At 41.8% G+C, this 17,051-nt stretch overlaps 1 pseudogene; it reads left to right on the top strand.

Moving 5' to 3' along the window:
* Positions 1-10,978: 10,978 nt before the first annotated feature.
* LOC116558386 lies at positions 10,979-11,699 on the top strand (annotated as a pseudogene).
* The last annotated feature ends 5,352 nt before the right edge of the window (positions 11,700-17,051 follow it).

Here is a 17,051-nt window from a genome sequence, read left to right as displayed (position 1 = left end):
CTTGTCTTCTTCAATCACTGGCCAAAATTACTGGTAGAATAATGGGAAGGTAAACATTTCTTCATCCTGACTGGACTGACTGACATTGTGTGCTCATGCCTAAACCAATTTTTAGCTTGGCAGATACCACACACTGTTTGTCTTAGGCCTCAGTTATAGATTCTCTGTATCAACCACCGTAACAGGCAGGATGGAACTGCTGATGGGTTTCAGCTGGGGATTTTAAGAATACCATTCAATTAGCACAACTGCATCATGGTGGAGAAGGGGTATGCTGGTGATGTCAACTAGGAGTAGCATCGTCCATGAAGGATTAAAGGGAAAATTAAAAAATTTGGCATATGAACATCCCTAACCTATAAGGACATGCCCAAATATTGGTCAAATCTGAATTTGTGGTGAAATGTCATATGTAGGCTTTTGGTTGCTGTATAACAATTTATCACAAATCTAGCAGCTTCCTGAAATACCATTTATTAATTCATAGTTCTATAGGTGAGAAATATGGATGTGGTGTGCCTGGATTCTCTGCTCAGGATATCACAAGACCATCAACCTGTAGCCCAGACTGTGTTCTCATCTGAAGCTTGGAGTTCTATTCCAAGCTTAAGGAAATTTTTGACAGAGTTGATTCCTTGTGGGTATAGGATGGAGGTCCTGTTTCCTTGTTGGCTGCCATTGGGGGACCATTCTCAACTCCTACATGCTGTTTCCAGGTCATTCATCATCAAAGCCAGCCGTATAGACTCTCCCTTGCATCAAATCCCTTTCATGGGTAACTTCTGTCTCTGGCTTCTCTACCCAAAATTAAAGGGCTCATGTGATTAAGTCAGGCTCCCCTCAAAGGCCCCTGCACTCAGCCTATATTACATTTCAATCACAGTGCATTATGTGAGGACAATAAATATTTGTTGAATGAATAAACTAACATGGTTCCCAAGGCCCTTTATGGTCAGGCCCATTCTTATCTCCTGCGAACACACACATCTGTCCACACTCCTAGGCCAATCCTTCTAGGCCTTCAGATCTCAATTGCCATAGTCTCTTTGATCCCTCAAGTCTGGGTCAGGCACCCATAAGCACCCCTCTCATTGCATTTATTATAGGATGATATGTTAGCTTCCTACAAGAACTTCAGATCAAGGAAAGCAGGAACTCATCTACGCAGATTGCCTTGGGATGCAACGGGCCATGAATCTGACACATGTTTTGACAAAGATCAGATGTTCTGACACCACTTGCACTCTTCAGCCAAGAATTCCTTAACACTCTGTCAGTGACTTGACTTTAGACCCCTCTTGGCTTCAGATTTCTGCTTTCATTTGCTTTCTCATCTATTGAGAAGAGCTTAGGTTAAACCTCACAGTAAACTGCAAAATGCCATATGGCTAACAAATGCAAGAATGCTATATGAGGGTATGATATGAAGGAATAGCTTGGGCAAGGGCTTCTTGCTTTTCAAGCAGGTGTTCAATGCACTAAAGAAATGTTCACCTTCCCATTACCCTACTATTTGGCAACTTTCTCTGCAGCATGGGTAGCTGGTGGGTGGTCATGAAGAAGGTGTTCATCTTATGAATCTTTCCTTCTGTTTAAAAGTCAATTTTCCTGCTGGGCATGGTGACTTATGCCTGTAATCTCAGCACTTTGGGAGGCCAAGGAGGGCAGATCACGAGGTCAGGAGATCGAGACCATCCTGGCTAACACGGTGAAATCCCATTTCTACTAAAACTACAAAAAATTAGCCAGGCGTGGTGGTGGACACCTGTAATCCCAGCTACTAGGGAGGATAAGGTAGAAGAATCTCTTGAGCCCAGGGCAGGGGGTGGGGCAGAGGTTGCAGTGACCCAGGATTGCACCACTGCACTCCAGCCTGGGTGACAGAGTGAGATGCTGCCTCAAAAGAATAAAATAAATTTCCATTTTGTAGAAAAATATACTACCAGGGAGCAAGATGCCATGAGAGTGTTAACAGCCAAAAGTGATGGATGAGGTGAGCATGGCTAAGGAAGCAGGGAGTCCCAAACAGGATGCTCTGTTTTAGTGGGTTTTTTTGTGAACTTGAATCAGCTCTTCAGCCTTAGATGTTCTGCTAAGCTCTGGGGTTAAAACATAATGACAAAATAGTTTTTGCTTTTGTGGAGCTTCCAGTCTGGTGGAAGAGACAGAAATGGAAGCAGAAAATAACATCTAGCTTGATACATCCTTTAAAAAAGGGAGATATAGTGAAGAGAAAGGGACCAGCAATGACATACGAATTTCATCTTAAGTCTTAGTGGGAGTTTGCCAAAAGAAGTAGGAGAAAGGGATTCTACTTTTTAACACCAGGGAACAGTTTCATGGAAGGCAATTTTTCCAGGGAATGGGGCATGGAGAGAAGATGGTTTTGGGGCAATTCAAATGCATTACATTTATCATACACTTTATTTCTATTATTATTACATTGTAATATATCATGACATAATGATAAAACTCACCGTAATGTAGAATCACTGGGAACCCTGAGTTTGTTTTCCTGCAACCAGATAGTACTACCTAGGGGTGATGGGTGACAGGGACAGATCATCAGGCATTAGATTCTCAGAAGGAGCACGCAACCTAGATCCCTCGAATGTGCAGTTCACAATAAGGATCATGCTCCTAGGAGAATCTATTAGTAACATCTCTGCTGATCTGACAGGAAGTAGAGCTTAGGCAGTAATGTGAGCAATGGGGAACTGCTGTAAATACAGATGAAGCTTCACACACTAGCCCACCACTCACCTCCTGCTGTTCAGCCTGTTTCCTAACAAACCATGGACTGGCACTGGTCTGTGGCCTGGGGCTTGGAGACTCCCTTGTGTGTGTGTGCATACATATATAAAGGATCTATCTACCTATCATCTATTTATCAAGTATCTTTTCCATATGATAAAGGATTTGAAGCAGTTTATAAAACACAGACACACTACAAAAGTATACAATTCATTGAAGAAATGTGTTTGAAGAAAAAATTAGGAAAATGAAACAATAAATTCCAGGGGTGAGATTAGCATCTGGCAATGTGCATTATGCAGTCCTCTGCAGCTGCTAAAGGTAGGCTGTTAATTTGGCCCAAAGCCTCCTGCAGGCCAAAGATGAGGTGGAAACATACCAGAGTGCCAGAGTGACCGTGCAAACAATCACCCCTCTTGGCCTTGCCGGACAAATCAGCTGCCATTAGCATTAGCGTCTTCATTCTGCCACTTCTTGCCCCTTAATGGCACTGATACTCCCCTTTGCCCTGTACCAGGAAGTATATTTGGGCATCCCCAAGGAGTGTCACATGAACCTATGAATAAAGCCAGACCCCCTGGATGCTGCCACTCTCTAGTCCAGACAATCCTGCTGGAACACTGACTTGCCAACAGTTAGATACCACTCCCAAGGATGACTCAGGGGCATCTCTTCTGATGGATTGGACTTTGGGGATACCAGGCCCTCCTGGCTTTTCTGCCAATTCTTTGGCTATGCCTCATCAGTGCCCATGGGGGCTCCTTCTCCTCTTCCTCCCTTCTGTATGAGAGTGCTCTGGGGCTCATTCGTTGGCCCTCTTGTCTTCCCTCTCTACTTTTCCATCAGTCAGAGGCTGGCATACTTCTTAATAGGCCACAGTGTTCAAACAGAAATGAGTCCTTGTACCTTGTCGGTAGGGCTGGGAAGAGGACCAGGGACCACACATTCCCTTTATTCCTCTTTCTGAGCCCCCGACATTTATGCGAGAAGCCCTTTCCTGAAAGTTTCATCTCTCCCCATGAAAATCATCCATGAAAATTGGGGCTTGAGGAGCTGCCCTTCTCACATGACTTCAGCCCAGGATCCATGGAAACCACAGGCCTCATGGCATTTCATAGGGAGGTTCTGGTGTGGGGTGTTTGGAGTCAGAAGATTGGATTGTTTAAGCAACAAGGAGCTTCCCAGGTCAAACCTAAATGGGTATCATGGGGGAGCCTCCACCCTTGGAAGAGAGAAAGGCAGCAAATGTCAAGATGGTAGCCTGGATGCCTAACCATGGCAGTGGAAGTATCTCATCTCCAAGGGGGCGGCCATCCTCTGTACTGCACACTTGAGGGCAAGCCACTTAGCTAATTAGCTAATTCATCTCAGCTGGACCACACTTCTCCTTAGAAATAGCATTCACAGGACAATCAAAGTTAGTGGCAACTGAGGAACAAAAAACGAGTAGACAGCTCTTTTTTTTTAGAGACAGGATCTTGCTCTGTTGCCCAGGCTACAGTGCAGTGGTGCAATCATAGCTCACTACCACCTCAAACTCCTGGGCTCAAGAGACCTTCCTGCCTCAACTTCCTGAGCAGCTGGGGACTATAGGTGTGCATCACCATGTCCAACTATTAAAAAAAAAAATTAGAGACAGGGTCTTGCTCTCTTGCCCAGGCTGAGAGACACAGTCCTTATTGTGCCCCTCTACCTACAAGAAACTTTACCAGTATTATTTAATTTTCAGAATGATTATGGGCTTAGAATTATTATTCCCCATTTTCCTGGCAAAGAAGAAACTAACATTTAGAGAGATTACATACTTGCCTAAGGCCATGAAATCAGTAATTGATAGAACCATGAGTGGTCTGAGTTGTTTGTCTCTAAGGGCCCTTGAGCTTGAAACAGGAATTCCTGGGCTTGCAACAGGAATTCTGCCATTTCTGCCATGTTATACTGAACAGGACAAGCCACAAGCTGAGCTGTTCAGAGTGGGTAAAACTATAAAGTTACAAGGCAAGGGCACAGCTACAGGGTGCTATTAATTGGGGTCATCAATGTACCCACTCAAACTCAGAAAGAGAATGTACTTTACCATTGTGCTTTGTTACAGGGGCATAGTTTGTAATTTATTTTTTTGAGACGGAGTCTTGCTTTGTCACCCAGGCTGGAATGCAGCAGCACAACCTAGACTCACTGTAACCTCCACCTCCCGGGTCAAGCAATTCTCCTGCCTCAGCCTCCTGAGTAGCTGGGATTACAGGCATGCACCACCACACCTGGTTATTTTTTTGTTTTGTTTTGTATTTTTAACAGAGACAGGGTTTCACTAGGTTGACGAGAATGGCCTTGAACTCCTGACCTCAAGTGATCCACCTGTCTTTGCCTCCCAAAGTACTGGGATTACAGGCATAACCACTGCACCCAGCCCTGGCATAGTTTTAATTTAATGCACCTCCTATGTGTCTATCAGTATACCTGTAACCTTGCTCTTATTTCCAAGATTAAAAAGCAGAAGTGTCCCCAGGCAAAAATATACCCACCTCCATTGAGCCCCTCTCTGTTGCTTATGCTTTTCTCCATTCTAGTCCTAGCCTTTGGCAAAGAAGGATGCTGGCCGAGATGCTTTTCAGCCATGATGTTTATAAAGTGAATAGTCTGCAGCTCTAGGGAAGTATGAACTTCAGAGATTCCAAAATAAAAATAAGCACACCAAAGCCATTGTAGTTCCTGTTGACTAATATCATTTTAAAATAAACAATCACTTGAATAATTTGTCTTCTGAAGGCTCTAAAATGGGCTTTCCTCTCAAAGCCAAGTGAGGATGTTCTAACATGCCTTCAATCAAAAAAAAAATTAAAACACTAAAATATTTCTAGAAAAGTTTGATTGAGATCCTCAATGAGTTGCATACCCTCAAAATTCATATGTTGAAGCGTAACCTCTAGTACCTTAGAATGTGATGGTATTTTGAGACAGGGTCTTTTAAGAGGTAATCAGGTTAAATGAGGTTACTAGGGTGGATTGCAGTCCAATACGACTGATGTTTTTATAAGAAGAAATTTGAACACAGTCACAGTACAAAGGGAAGGCCACGTAAAGGCACAAGGAGAAGGTGGCCATCTACAAGCCAAGGAGAGAGGCCTCAGAAGAAACCAGCCCTGCTGACACCTCGATCGTGGACTTTCAGCCTCCAGAATTGTGAGAAAATAAGTGTCTTTTGTTTACTGAGCCTGTGGTATTTTGTTATGACAGCCCTAGCAAACTAATGTTGGTGAATTTGGATCCATTTTTGGCTAAAATGGCTCAGTTCGAATGCATACAAATTTCCTTTTTGAAATAGATAGCAGAGCTTCCTAATATCAATAACACAATTTCATTTTATACATACTTGTATTATACTAAATGCTTTACGTGTACTTCCTCATTTTGCCTTCAAAATAATCCTTTAAATACTATTTTTTGCCTCTCTTTTTTGGATGATGAAATCGAGGCTTATGTGACTAAGGAGTCAAGTGACATATCTTAAGTCTCCCAACTGGGTTTTGATGTCAAATGCATTTGAGGTCAAATTCTTGTTCTGCAAATTACTAACAGTGATACCTCTAGTTATTTTATGAACTACTTAATGCTCTGTATCTATAAACTCTCATAATAATGCATAAGTTATTATCATGGTTGAATGATATAATTCATGACTACTAAAATGTTTTAAGAAGCCTAGCACAGTTCCAATGACTTATCAAGGGTCCAATGAATACTAGCCTTTGTATTTTATGACAACATCAGGCCCAGTTGCCTATAAGGATCTCTAATCCACTTAGTCTGGGTGTCAGGGTCAGAGGTCAAGGCTGTTTCATGCATTACATTTTGTTTCCAGTTCCTCATCCCATCTGCTCTTACATTTCCTCAAAGGATATGACCCTTACCCATGACCTCCCATTGTAGATGGGTAGGTCACAAAAGGTCTCACGCAGACTAAGGAAGCTCAACATGCCAGACAAACCATTGCACACAAAAAATCACAGACCACTGAGTGCATCTTCTGAATGAATGAATGAGTGCATCCACATGCTTGCTGAAAGGGTAGTGATTGACTGGGTGCAGTGGCTCATGCCTGTCATCCCAGCACTTTGGGAGGCTGAGGCAGGAGGATTGCTTGAGCCCAGGAATTTGAGGTTGCAGTAGCTGTGATTGCACCCTGAACTCCAGCCTGGATGACAGTGAGACTCTGTCCAAGGAAAAAAAAAAAAAAAAAAGGTAGTGGTTTGAAGAATGAGGAGTTTTCAGTGTCAGTAGTTGGAGGGTGTTGCTTTAATTGGATCAGGTTTTATTGAGTTTGGTTATGAAGATGGCATTGTGATGGGCATGTTAGGGGAGGTAAGATCTGCAGATGCATGGCACCAAACTGAACGTGCTACATGCATTTAAAAGGGTCACACATGCTGAGAGATTGAAGCATGGAGAAGTAATTCTGGTTTTGGAAAACTACAAAGCTTCTGTAGGGAGGATGGCATTGGGGTAGGCCTTGAAGAAAGAGAGGAGAGATGAGAGGTAGAAGATGCTCTTTCACTGAAGCATACTCTACCTTCAGCTTGATAGTATGTTAAGATCTACAGTGAACTGGCAGCATAAAAGAGCTGAATTCCAAGTATTTGTAAGGAAATGCAATTTGTAACTTACTTCTAACTAATATGCTCTAAACTTGGCAGCAAGAGGCTATCCTAGGGACACTTATTTGAAGGATAAATTATTCTTCTGTTCTTTTGCTGTTTTAAGGTCTTCCCTGAGATTGACTCTTGTGGCTCCAGAGTGGGACCCCTGGGTAATGTTGCATGGCCCCTGGTTCAGCTGTTGTTATGAAGTTGCTTTGGGGTGATGCTCAGGACATCCCGTTGTGTGGACATTGTCAGGATGCTTTTCCAGTGGAGAGTATCCCTGACTGCTTAGTAAGGTTCTGTAGGCCTAACTGGACCAATGGTTGCCATTTTCCTAAGAAAGTCTCATCTGGAGAAACTACCTTTTCCTTCCAGGAGTGATTTCTAGAAAGCTCAGAGTCAAATTGGTGGCTCTCTGCTAACAAGCATACATACCATGATGGTATGCAGTTTTGAAGTCTCATTCCTGGCTCCGTTTGAAACCTCCATCCCAGTTTTTATTTTTTCTTAAGTTCTTCTCTTTGATTTGTGCTTTCTTGTCCCAGCCTTTGTATCCTTGTGAGATAACTTTGGACTTTTCTGGAAGCAGGTGTAGCTAAGCCACATTGTCCTTTGATTGCCTTCAAGCCTGCAGATCTTTGCGCATGAAGCTTCTTTTGCCTGGAAATTTCTTTCTTTTCTTTCCCCTTTCCTCTTTTGACTTTTCCACTCTTTCTCCTTGGTGTCCCTGGAACTCCTGCCCTCTTCTCAGTTTCAGGATCCCTTTCTCTAATGAATTAGAGGCTCCTTCACGTGTCCCTTTACCATAGATCTCTCTCCTGACCACACACTCTTATTTCCTGTAGAATGGACCATTTTTTTTACTTGTCTGTATCCCTGATAGTCCCTACACTTTGGAGGATTGAGTCTATATTCGTCTTCTTCGGGGAGTTTGCCTGGCACATATAAGACACGCAACAAACTTTTGTTATCTGTTCCATATGAGAGAAGTTATTTTTAGGACCCTCAGTTTTCTGATATGTATAAAAGACACTAGTTATTATGCAGAATTGTTGGGAGGCTCAAAGGGAATGATTTGTATAAAGTTCCTAGTATAGAGCCTGCCATATATTAAGACATCCTTTCAACCCCACTCTTTGCAAGTGATTAATTTCTTAGCACATAATTCACTCTCAACAAAATTCTGCTTGGAATCACTGCACAGTTTGTCTCTAGGAAGAAAAGATACAAATATAGGGAAGGCCAGAGGCATAGCAAGTACAGTGAATAAAGAGGGCTTCTTACAGAGGTGGAGTACAGTGGAAATATTTAAAGGAATTAAGAGTTTGGAAAACAGTCTTGGAGAGGGATGATGGAAGGTGAACTGGTGGGAGGAGATCAATCCTGGGGCCAGCAAGTAGCCCTCAACTCCATATTTCCAGGCCACTACTCTGATTTCCATGAGGCAGTCATTAGAGGGCTTCTCAGCCTCCTGGAGGTTGGGCTAAACATGTATAATATTCAGCAATACCCAGTTATTTGACAAACACATTGGACTTGGGATTCAGCAATGAAGAAATTTCTGATGGGCATTTGCTGGAGGCTATGAGTTCCTCTGTGCATCTTTTTCATCTTTTGGTTCCAGAATCTAAGATATTTCTCTGCTCCAGTGTCTGTTGAACTCAGTTCTCTAAACCACTTCTCTCCTGGCCTTTCATTTGGCCAATAACATGGTATATTGTATCTAAAATCACCTTTTCTCCCTGATGGCTCTCAAAGCAACAGAGTTTTGGGAAGCACAGAGGTCATGGTCATCTGCACTCACATTCTGAAACTGCTGCATGGTGGACAGGCGAAATGGGACCTCTTTACTCATAGAAGCTGCCATTCCTTCCCCAAATGCAGATTGATCCCCACTGAGTGCAACACACTGAGAGGATGTGTCCCTGAGGATGGGTGACTTGACCTATTATCCCTCAGCCAGCAGGATATCTGAGGTAGCTGTTCTAAGAGGTGGTCTTAGCCCCTTTAATTCCTTCATATTCTCTTTTGCTTCTCTGCCCCAGTTCACCGCAAACAAATAACTCAAGTACACCCCATGTGCTAGCAGTGCAACAGCAGCTTCTAAGCACTCCAGCCTTCTGATAGCCACTGTAAAGTCCCTTCTACAGGGATATGCTGGAGCTGCTGCTTTAGCATCTGGGAAGAGAGAGCAAATAAAGCCAATTTCAGAAGAGGATGGGGGAGGGGTCTCCACTCCTTTCTGGGACTCACTCTTTTACATACCAACAGAGGCCAGGATAAGGCATGAAGGGATTAAACACCCCAATTCTACCCTCATCTTTGCTTTTCTGTCTCATTTGAGAAAGATGGAGACCTAAACATTTAAATAAGCTTGTATATAATGCTAGTTCAACTCAGAAACATGCTATATCAATATAGCCTTAGCTCAGGGCAATGGAAAGCAAGGCCATAATAAATGCATGTTGTTGGCTTGATTGTAAGTTCTTGCTTCCCTGGAACCAAATGTGAAGAAAACTGGAATCTGGGGGGTTTTCTTATTTTGCATGGAGTAGAGACCCTCCAAGCAGCAAATCTTAAAAGAAGGAAAAATCTCTTCTGTGGCCAATGTGAACCAGAAAAGAGTGCCAAGAGGCTGTTCTTCCAGTCCCAAGAGTCTCTAAGATTTGAGTTTTTCCCTAATGAAAATGAAGGATATGCAGACACCAAAAAAATTACACCATTGAATCACTGCCCCAGATCAGCGGAGAAAGCATACATAATACAGGCTGGAAAACTCCTACTCCATCTGTTAAAACAACAGTTCCTTAGGACACTATAGAATTTCACTAATAACTACCTGAATGTATGTTTAAGCCCAGTAATAAAGGCTAGCAAATGCAGGGGTATTTACACGTAATTACACCTCCAGCATGTAGGTTGTCACAGAGGGAGGCCGTAATTACCAATGTGCTATGCCCTGCTTTACATATAACAGATGGCCTTAATGTGGCTATTCATGTTATAGTTTAAACATCTTGGCAATTAGGAGTGGGAAATGGTTAGAGTAGAGGGAGTTGTCAGTTTCCTGCACTCTGGGTGTGACCGTGCACTCTGTACCTCCGTGAGCTGAGAGGCCGAGGGAAGCAGGACCAGCCTTGGGCCAGAAGACAGCATGGCATGGATAGCATAGATTTCCCAGGTAGAGGATGAGGGCTCCAGAATATGTGGGTGAGGACAGAGCCACTCAAAGAATTACATCCATCTATTTAACAAATCTTTATGGAGTACCTGCTAGGTGCCAAGCACTCTTCTGAGTATGTGGGATATCAGTAAACAAAACAGACTAAGATCGCTGCTTCTATGTAGCTTATATTTGAAGTGGTTCGGTTATTGAATTCCATGAGTTGATAACTGGCTCACGAGTGGTCACCAGTAGTGGGCCTGTCCTGTGCCCTGACCCATCCAGTGCTTCTTTCAACAACTCGGAAGAAGACTGAATGTTGGTTGGGGGTTTGTTGATCAAACTTGCAGAGAGCAGCACTGAGCACCTGGTGCAGTTTTCTTACTTGATTTCTCATCTTTACCAAACTCTTGCAAGGCAGATATTATCATCACTTGTGTTTGAGAGCACAGAAGACTAAAGGATGTACCCAGGTTGGTTTCTCTCTGTCTGAAGATGCAAGGCTAAAGATGCTGTAATTAGCGCTTTCTCTAAGCTGCCTGTGGTCATCTGTGAAAATGGTTTGCTATTCACTTGAACCTGAGAACTCCACAAAATTATGCAAAGCAAGAGGTTAAAATGTGTGTGTTCACTTTAAGGACACTTGTGAAACTGCCCAGGCCATCAAGGGTATGCATATATGAAAAGCCACTAAGTATCTGAAAGATGTCACTTTACAGAAACAGTGTGCACCATTCCGACGTTACAATGGTGGTTTTGGCAGGTGTGATCAGGCCAGGCAGTGAGGCTGGACACAAGGTCGGTGGCCCAAAAAGAGTAATGAATTTTTGCTGCACATGCTTAAAAATGCAGAGAGTAATGCTGAACTTAAGGGTTTAGATGTAGATTCTCTGGTCATTGAGCATATCCAAGTGAATAAAGCACCTAAGATGTGCAGCCAGACCTACAGAGCTCATGGTCCAATTAACCCATACGTGAGCTCTCCCTGCCACACTGAGATGATCCTTACTGAAAAGGAACAGGTTGTTCCAAAACCAGAAGAAGAGTTTGCCCAGAAGAAAAAGATATCCCAGCAGAAACTGAAGAATCAAAAACTTATGCCATGGGAGTAAATTCAGCATTAAAATAAATACAATTAAAAGTTTTTTTTAAAAGGCTGGGTATGGTGGCTCAAGCCTGAAATCACAGCACTTTGGGAGGCTGAGGCGGACAAATCACGAGGTCAGAAGTTTGAAACCAGCCTGACCAACACGGTGAAACCCCGTTTCTACTAAAAATACAAAAATTAGTTGGGCATGGTGGCACTTAGGAGGCTGGGGCAGGAAAATCACTTGAACCCAGGACGCAGAGGTTGTAGTGAGCAGATTGTGCCAGTGCACTCCAGCCTGGGCAACAGAGCAAGATTATCTCAAAAAAAAATAGGTGGCATAATTAATACTGAATGATGTATTAAGGATTTGGAAGTCTTTATTATCTGAATAAATGAGCTTAAATGAAGACTTTCATGAGGAGTGTAACATAAAGCAGAAAGGTGTAAGACACAACATTTAGAGACTTGAATTCTCTTGGCACTGTTTTTTTTTTTAATTGCATTTTAGGTTTTGGGGTACATTTGAAGAACATGCAAGATAGTTGCATAGGTACATACATGGCAGTGTGATTTGCTGCCTTCCTCCCCTTCACCTATATCTGGCATTTCTCCCCAGGATATCTCTCCCCAACTCCCCATCCGCCACTGTCCCTCCCCTCTTTTCCCCAAACAGACCCCAGTGTGTAGTGCTCCCTTCCCTGTGTCCATGTGTTCTCATTGTTCAACACCTACCTATGAGTGAGAATATGCAGTGTTTGATTTTCTGCTCTTGTGTCAGTTTGCTGAGAATGATGGTTTCCAGGTTCATCCATGTCCCTACAAAGGACACGAACTCATCGTTTTTGATGGCTGCATAATATTCCATGGTGTATATGTGCCACACAGCTCTTTGCTATTGTAAACAGTGCTGCAATGAACATTCGTGTGCATGTGTCCTTATAGTACAATGATTTATAATCCTTTGGATATATACCCATTAATGGGATTGCTGGGTCAAATGGAATTTCTATTCCTAGGTCCTTAAGGAATCGCCACACTGTCTTCCACAGTAGTTGAACTAATTTACATTCCCATCAACAGTGTAAAAGTGTTCCTATTTCTCCTCATCCTCTCCAGCATCTGTTGTCTCTAGATTTTTTAATGATTGCCATTCGAACTGGCATGAGATGGTATCTCAATGTTGTTTTGATTTGCATTTCTCTAATGACCAGTGATGATGAGCATTTTTTCATGTTTGTTGGCCTCATGTATGTCTTCTTTTGTAAAGTGTCTGTTCATATCCTTTGCCCACTTTTGAGTGGGCTTGTTAGTTTTTTGCTCGTAAATCTGTTTTAGTTCTTTGTAAATTCTGGATATCAGCCCTTTGTCAGATGGGTAGACTGCAAAAATTTTTTTCCCATTCTGTTGGTTGCCGATTCACTCTAAGGGCTGTTTCTTTTCCATGCAGAAGCTGTGGAGTTTGATTAGGTCCCATTTGTCTATTTTGGCTTTTGTTGCCAATGCTTTTGGTGTTTTGGTCATGAAGTCCTTGCCTACGCCTATGTCCTGAATGGTTTTGCCTAGGTTTTCTTCTAGGGTTTTTATGGTGTTAGGTCTTATGTTTAAGTCTTTAATCCATCTGGAGTTAATTTTAGTGTAAGGTGTCAGGAAGGAATCCAGTTTCTGCTTTCTGCATATGGCTAGCCAGTTTTCCTAACAATATTTATTAAACAGGGAATCCTTTCCCCATTGCTTGTTTTTGTCAGGTTTGTCAAAGATCAGATGGTTGTAGATATGTTGTATTGCCCCCGAGGCCTCTGTTCTGTTCCCTTGGTCTATATCTCTGTTTTGGTACCAGTACCATGTTGTTTTGATTACTGTAGCCTTGTAGTATAGTTTGAAGTCCAGTAGTGTGATGCCTCCCGCTTTGTTCTTTTTTTAAGGTGTTTTTTTCCAGTTCTGTGAAGAAGGTCATTGGTAGCTTGATGGGGGTAGCGTTGAATCCGTAAATTACTTTGGGCAGTATGGCCATTTTCATGATATTGTTTCTTCCTAACTATGAACATGGAATGTTTCTCCATCTGTTTGTGTCCTCTCTTATTTCGTTGAGCAGTAGCTTGTAGTTCTCCTTGAAGAGGTCCTTTACGTTTCTTGTTAGTTGTATTCCTAAGTATTTTATTCTCTTTGTGGCAATTGTGAATGGAAGTTTGTTCTTGATTTGGCTCTCTTTAAGTCTGTTATTGGTGTATAGGAATGCTTATGATTTTTGCACATTGATTTTGTATCCTGAGACTTTGCTGAAGTTGCTTATCTGTTTCAGGAGATTTTGGGCTGAGACGATGGGGTCTTCTAGATATACAATCATGTCGTCTGCAAATAGAGACAATTTGACTTCCTCCTTTCCTATATGAATGCCCTTTATTTCTTTTTCTTGCCTGATTGCTCTGGCTAGAACTTCCAGTACTATATTGAATAGGAGTGGTGAGAGAGGGCATCCTTGTCTAGTGCCAGATTTCAAAGGGAATGCTTCCAGATTTTGCCAATTCAGTATGATATTGGCTGTTGGTTTGTCATAAATAGCTTTTATTATTTTGAGATAAGTTCCATCAATACCTAGTTTATTGAGGGTTTTTAGCATAAAGGGCTTTTGAATTTTGTCAAAGGCCTTCTCTGCATCAATTGAGATAATCATGTGGTTTTTGTCTTTGTTTCTGTTTATGTGGTGAATTATGTTTATAGACTTGCATATGTTGAACCAGCCTTGCATCCCTGGGATGAAGCCTGCCTGATCATGGTGGATAAGCTTTTTGATGTGCTGTTGCAATCGGCTTGCCAGTATTTTATTGAAGACTTTTGCATCTATGTTCATCATGAATATTGGCCTGAAGTTTTCTTTTCTTGTTGAGTCTCTGCCGGGTTTTGGTGTCAGGATGATATTGATCTCATAAAACAATTTGGGAAGGATTCCTTCTTTTTGGATTATTTGGAATAGTTTCAGAAGGAATGGTACCAGCTCCTCTTTGTATGTCTGGTAGAATTTGGCTGTGAACGCCAAAATCTGGACCTGGTCTTTTTTTGGGTGGTAGGCTCTTAATTGCTGCCTCAATTTCAGACTTTGGTCTATTCAGGGTTTCGACTTCTTCCTGGTTTAGGCTTGGGTGGAGGCAAGTGTCCAGGAATTTATCCATTTCTTCCGGGTTTACTAGTTTATGTGCATAGAGTTGTTTGTAATAATCTCTGATGATGGTTTGAATTTCTGTGGAATCTGTGGTGATATCCCCTTTATTGTTTTTCATTGCATCAATTTGGTTATTCTCTCTTTTCTTTTTTATTAATCTGGCTAGTGGTCTATTTTGTTGATCTTTTAGAAAAACCAGCTCCTGGATTTATTGATATTTTGAAGGGTTTTTTGTGTCTCTATCTCCTTCAGTTCTGCTCTGATCTTAGTTATTTCTTGTCTTCTACTAGGTTTTGAGTTGTTTTGATCTTACTCCTCTAGCTCTTTCAGTTTTGACAATAGGCTGTCAATTTTAGATCTTTCCTTTCTTCTCATGTGGGCACTTATTGCTATATATTTTCCTCTAGAGACTGCTTTAAATGTGTCCCAGAGATTCTGGTATGTTGTGTCTTCGTTCTCATTGGTTTCAAAGAACATCTTTATTTCTGCCTTCATTTCATTGTTTATCCAGTCAACATTCAAGAGCCAGTTGTTCAGTTTCCATGAAGCTGTGCGGTTCTTAGTTTCTGCATTATGAGTTCTAACTTGATTGCACTGTGGTCTGAGAGACTGTTTGTTATGATTTCCATTCTTTCGCATTTGATGAGGAATGATTTGCTTCCAATTACATGGTCAATTTTAGAGTAGGTGTGATGTGGTGCTGAGAAGAATGTATATTCTGTGGATTTGGGGTGGAGAGTTCTATAAATATCTATTAGGTTTGCTTGTTCCAGGTCTGAGTTCAAGTCCTGGATATCCTTGTTAATTTTCTGTCTGGTTGATCGTCTAATATTGACAATGGGGTGTTAAAGTCTCCGACTGTTATTGTGTGGGAGTCTAAGTCTCTTTGTAAGTCATTAAGAACTTGCCTTATGTGTCTGGGTGCTCCTGAATTGGGTGCGTATATATTTAGGATGGTTAGCTCTTCTTGTTGCATTTGTCCTTTTACCATTATGTAATGTCCTTCTTTGTCTCTTTTGATCTTTGTTGCTTTAAAGTCTGTTTTATCAGAGATGAGAACCACAACTCCTGCTGTTTATTGCTCTCCATTTGCTTGGTAAATCTTCTTCCATCCCTTTATTTTGAGCCTTTGTGTATCCTTTCATGTGAGATGGGTTTCCTGGATACAGCACACCAATGGGTTTTGGCTTTTTATCCAATTTGCCAGTCCGTGTCTTTTGATTGGGCCATTTAGTCCATTTACATTTAGAGTTAATATTGTTATGTGTGAATTTGATACTGCCATTTTGGTGCTAGCTGGCCATTTTGCCCATTAGTTGATGCAGATTTGATTGTGTTGATGCTCTTTACCATTTCATATATTTTTGGAGTGGCTGTTACTGGTTGTTCCTTTATATGTGTAGAGCCTCCTCTTTCAGGAGCTCTTCTAAAGCAGGCCTGGTGGTGATGAAATCTCTGAGTACTTGCATGTTCACAAAGGATTTTATTTTTCCTTCACTTATGAAGCTTAGTTTGGCTGGATATGAGATTCTGGTTTCAAAGTTCTTTTCTTTAAGGATGTTGAATATTGGCCCCCACTCTCTTCTGGCTTGTAGGGTTTCTGCTGCGAGATCTGCTGTGAGTCTGATGGGCTTCCCTTTGTGGGTAACCCGATCTTTCTCTCTGGCTGCCCTTAGCATTTTCTCCTTCATTTCAACCCTGGTGAATATGATGATTATGTGCCTTGGGTTGCTCTTCTTGAGGAACATCTTTGTGGTGTTCTCTGTATTTCCTGGACTTGAATATTGGGCTGCCTTGCTAGGTTGGTGAAGTTTTCCTGGATAATATCCTGAAGAGTATTTTCCAGCTTGGCTTCATTCTCTTCATCACATTCAGGTACACCTATCAAACATAGATTAGGTCTTTTCACATAGTCCCACATTTCTTGGAGTCTTTGTTCATTCCTTTTTACCATGTTTTCTCTATTCTCATCCTTTCGTTTTATTTCATTGAGTTGATCTTCAACCTCTGATATCCTTTCTTCTGCTTGGTCAATTCGGCTGTTGAAACTTGTGCATGCTTAGCGAAGTTCTCGTGTTGTGTTTTTCAGCTCCATCAATTCACTTATATTCCTCTTTCTGTTGTCCATTCTCATTAGCATTTTGTCAAATCTTTTTTCAACGTTCTTAGTTTCTTTGCATTGGGTTAGAATATGTTCTTTTTAGCTCACAGAAGTTTCCTATTACCCACCTTCTGAAGTCTGATTCT

This window comes from Sapajus apella, unplaced genomic scaffold (genome assembly GCF_009761245.1).
Source record: "Sapajus apella isolate SASKATOON/1434 unplaced genomic scaffold, GSC_monkey_1.0 scaffold21, whole genome shotgun sequence".
NCBI lineage: Eukaryota > Metazoa > Chordata > Mammalia > Primates > Cebidae > Sapajus > Sapajus apella.
This window is presented reverse-complemented; position numbering and strand designations above follow the sequence as displayed.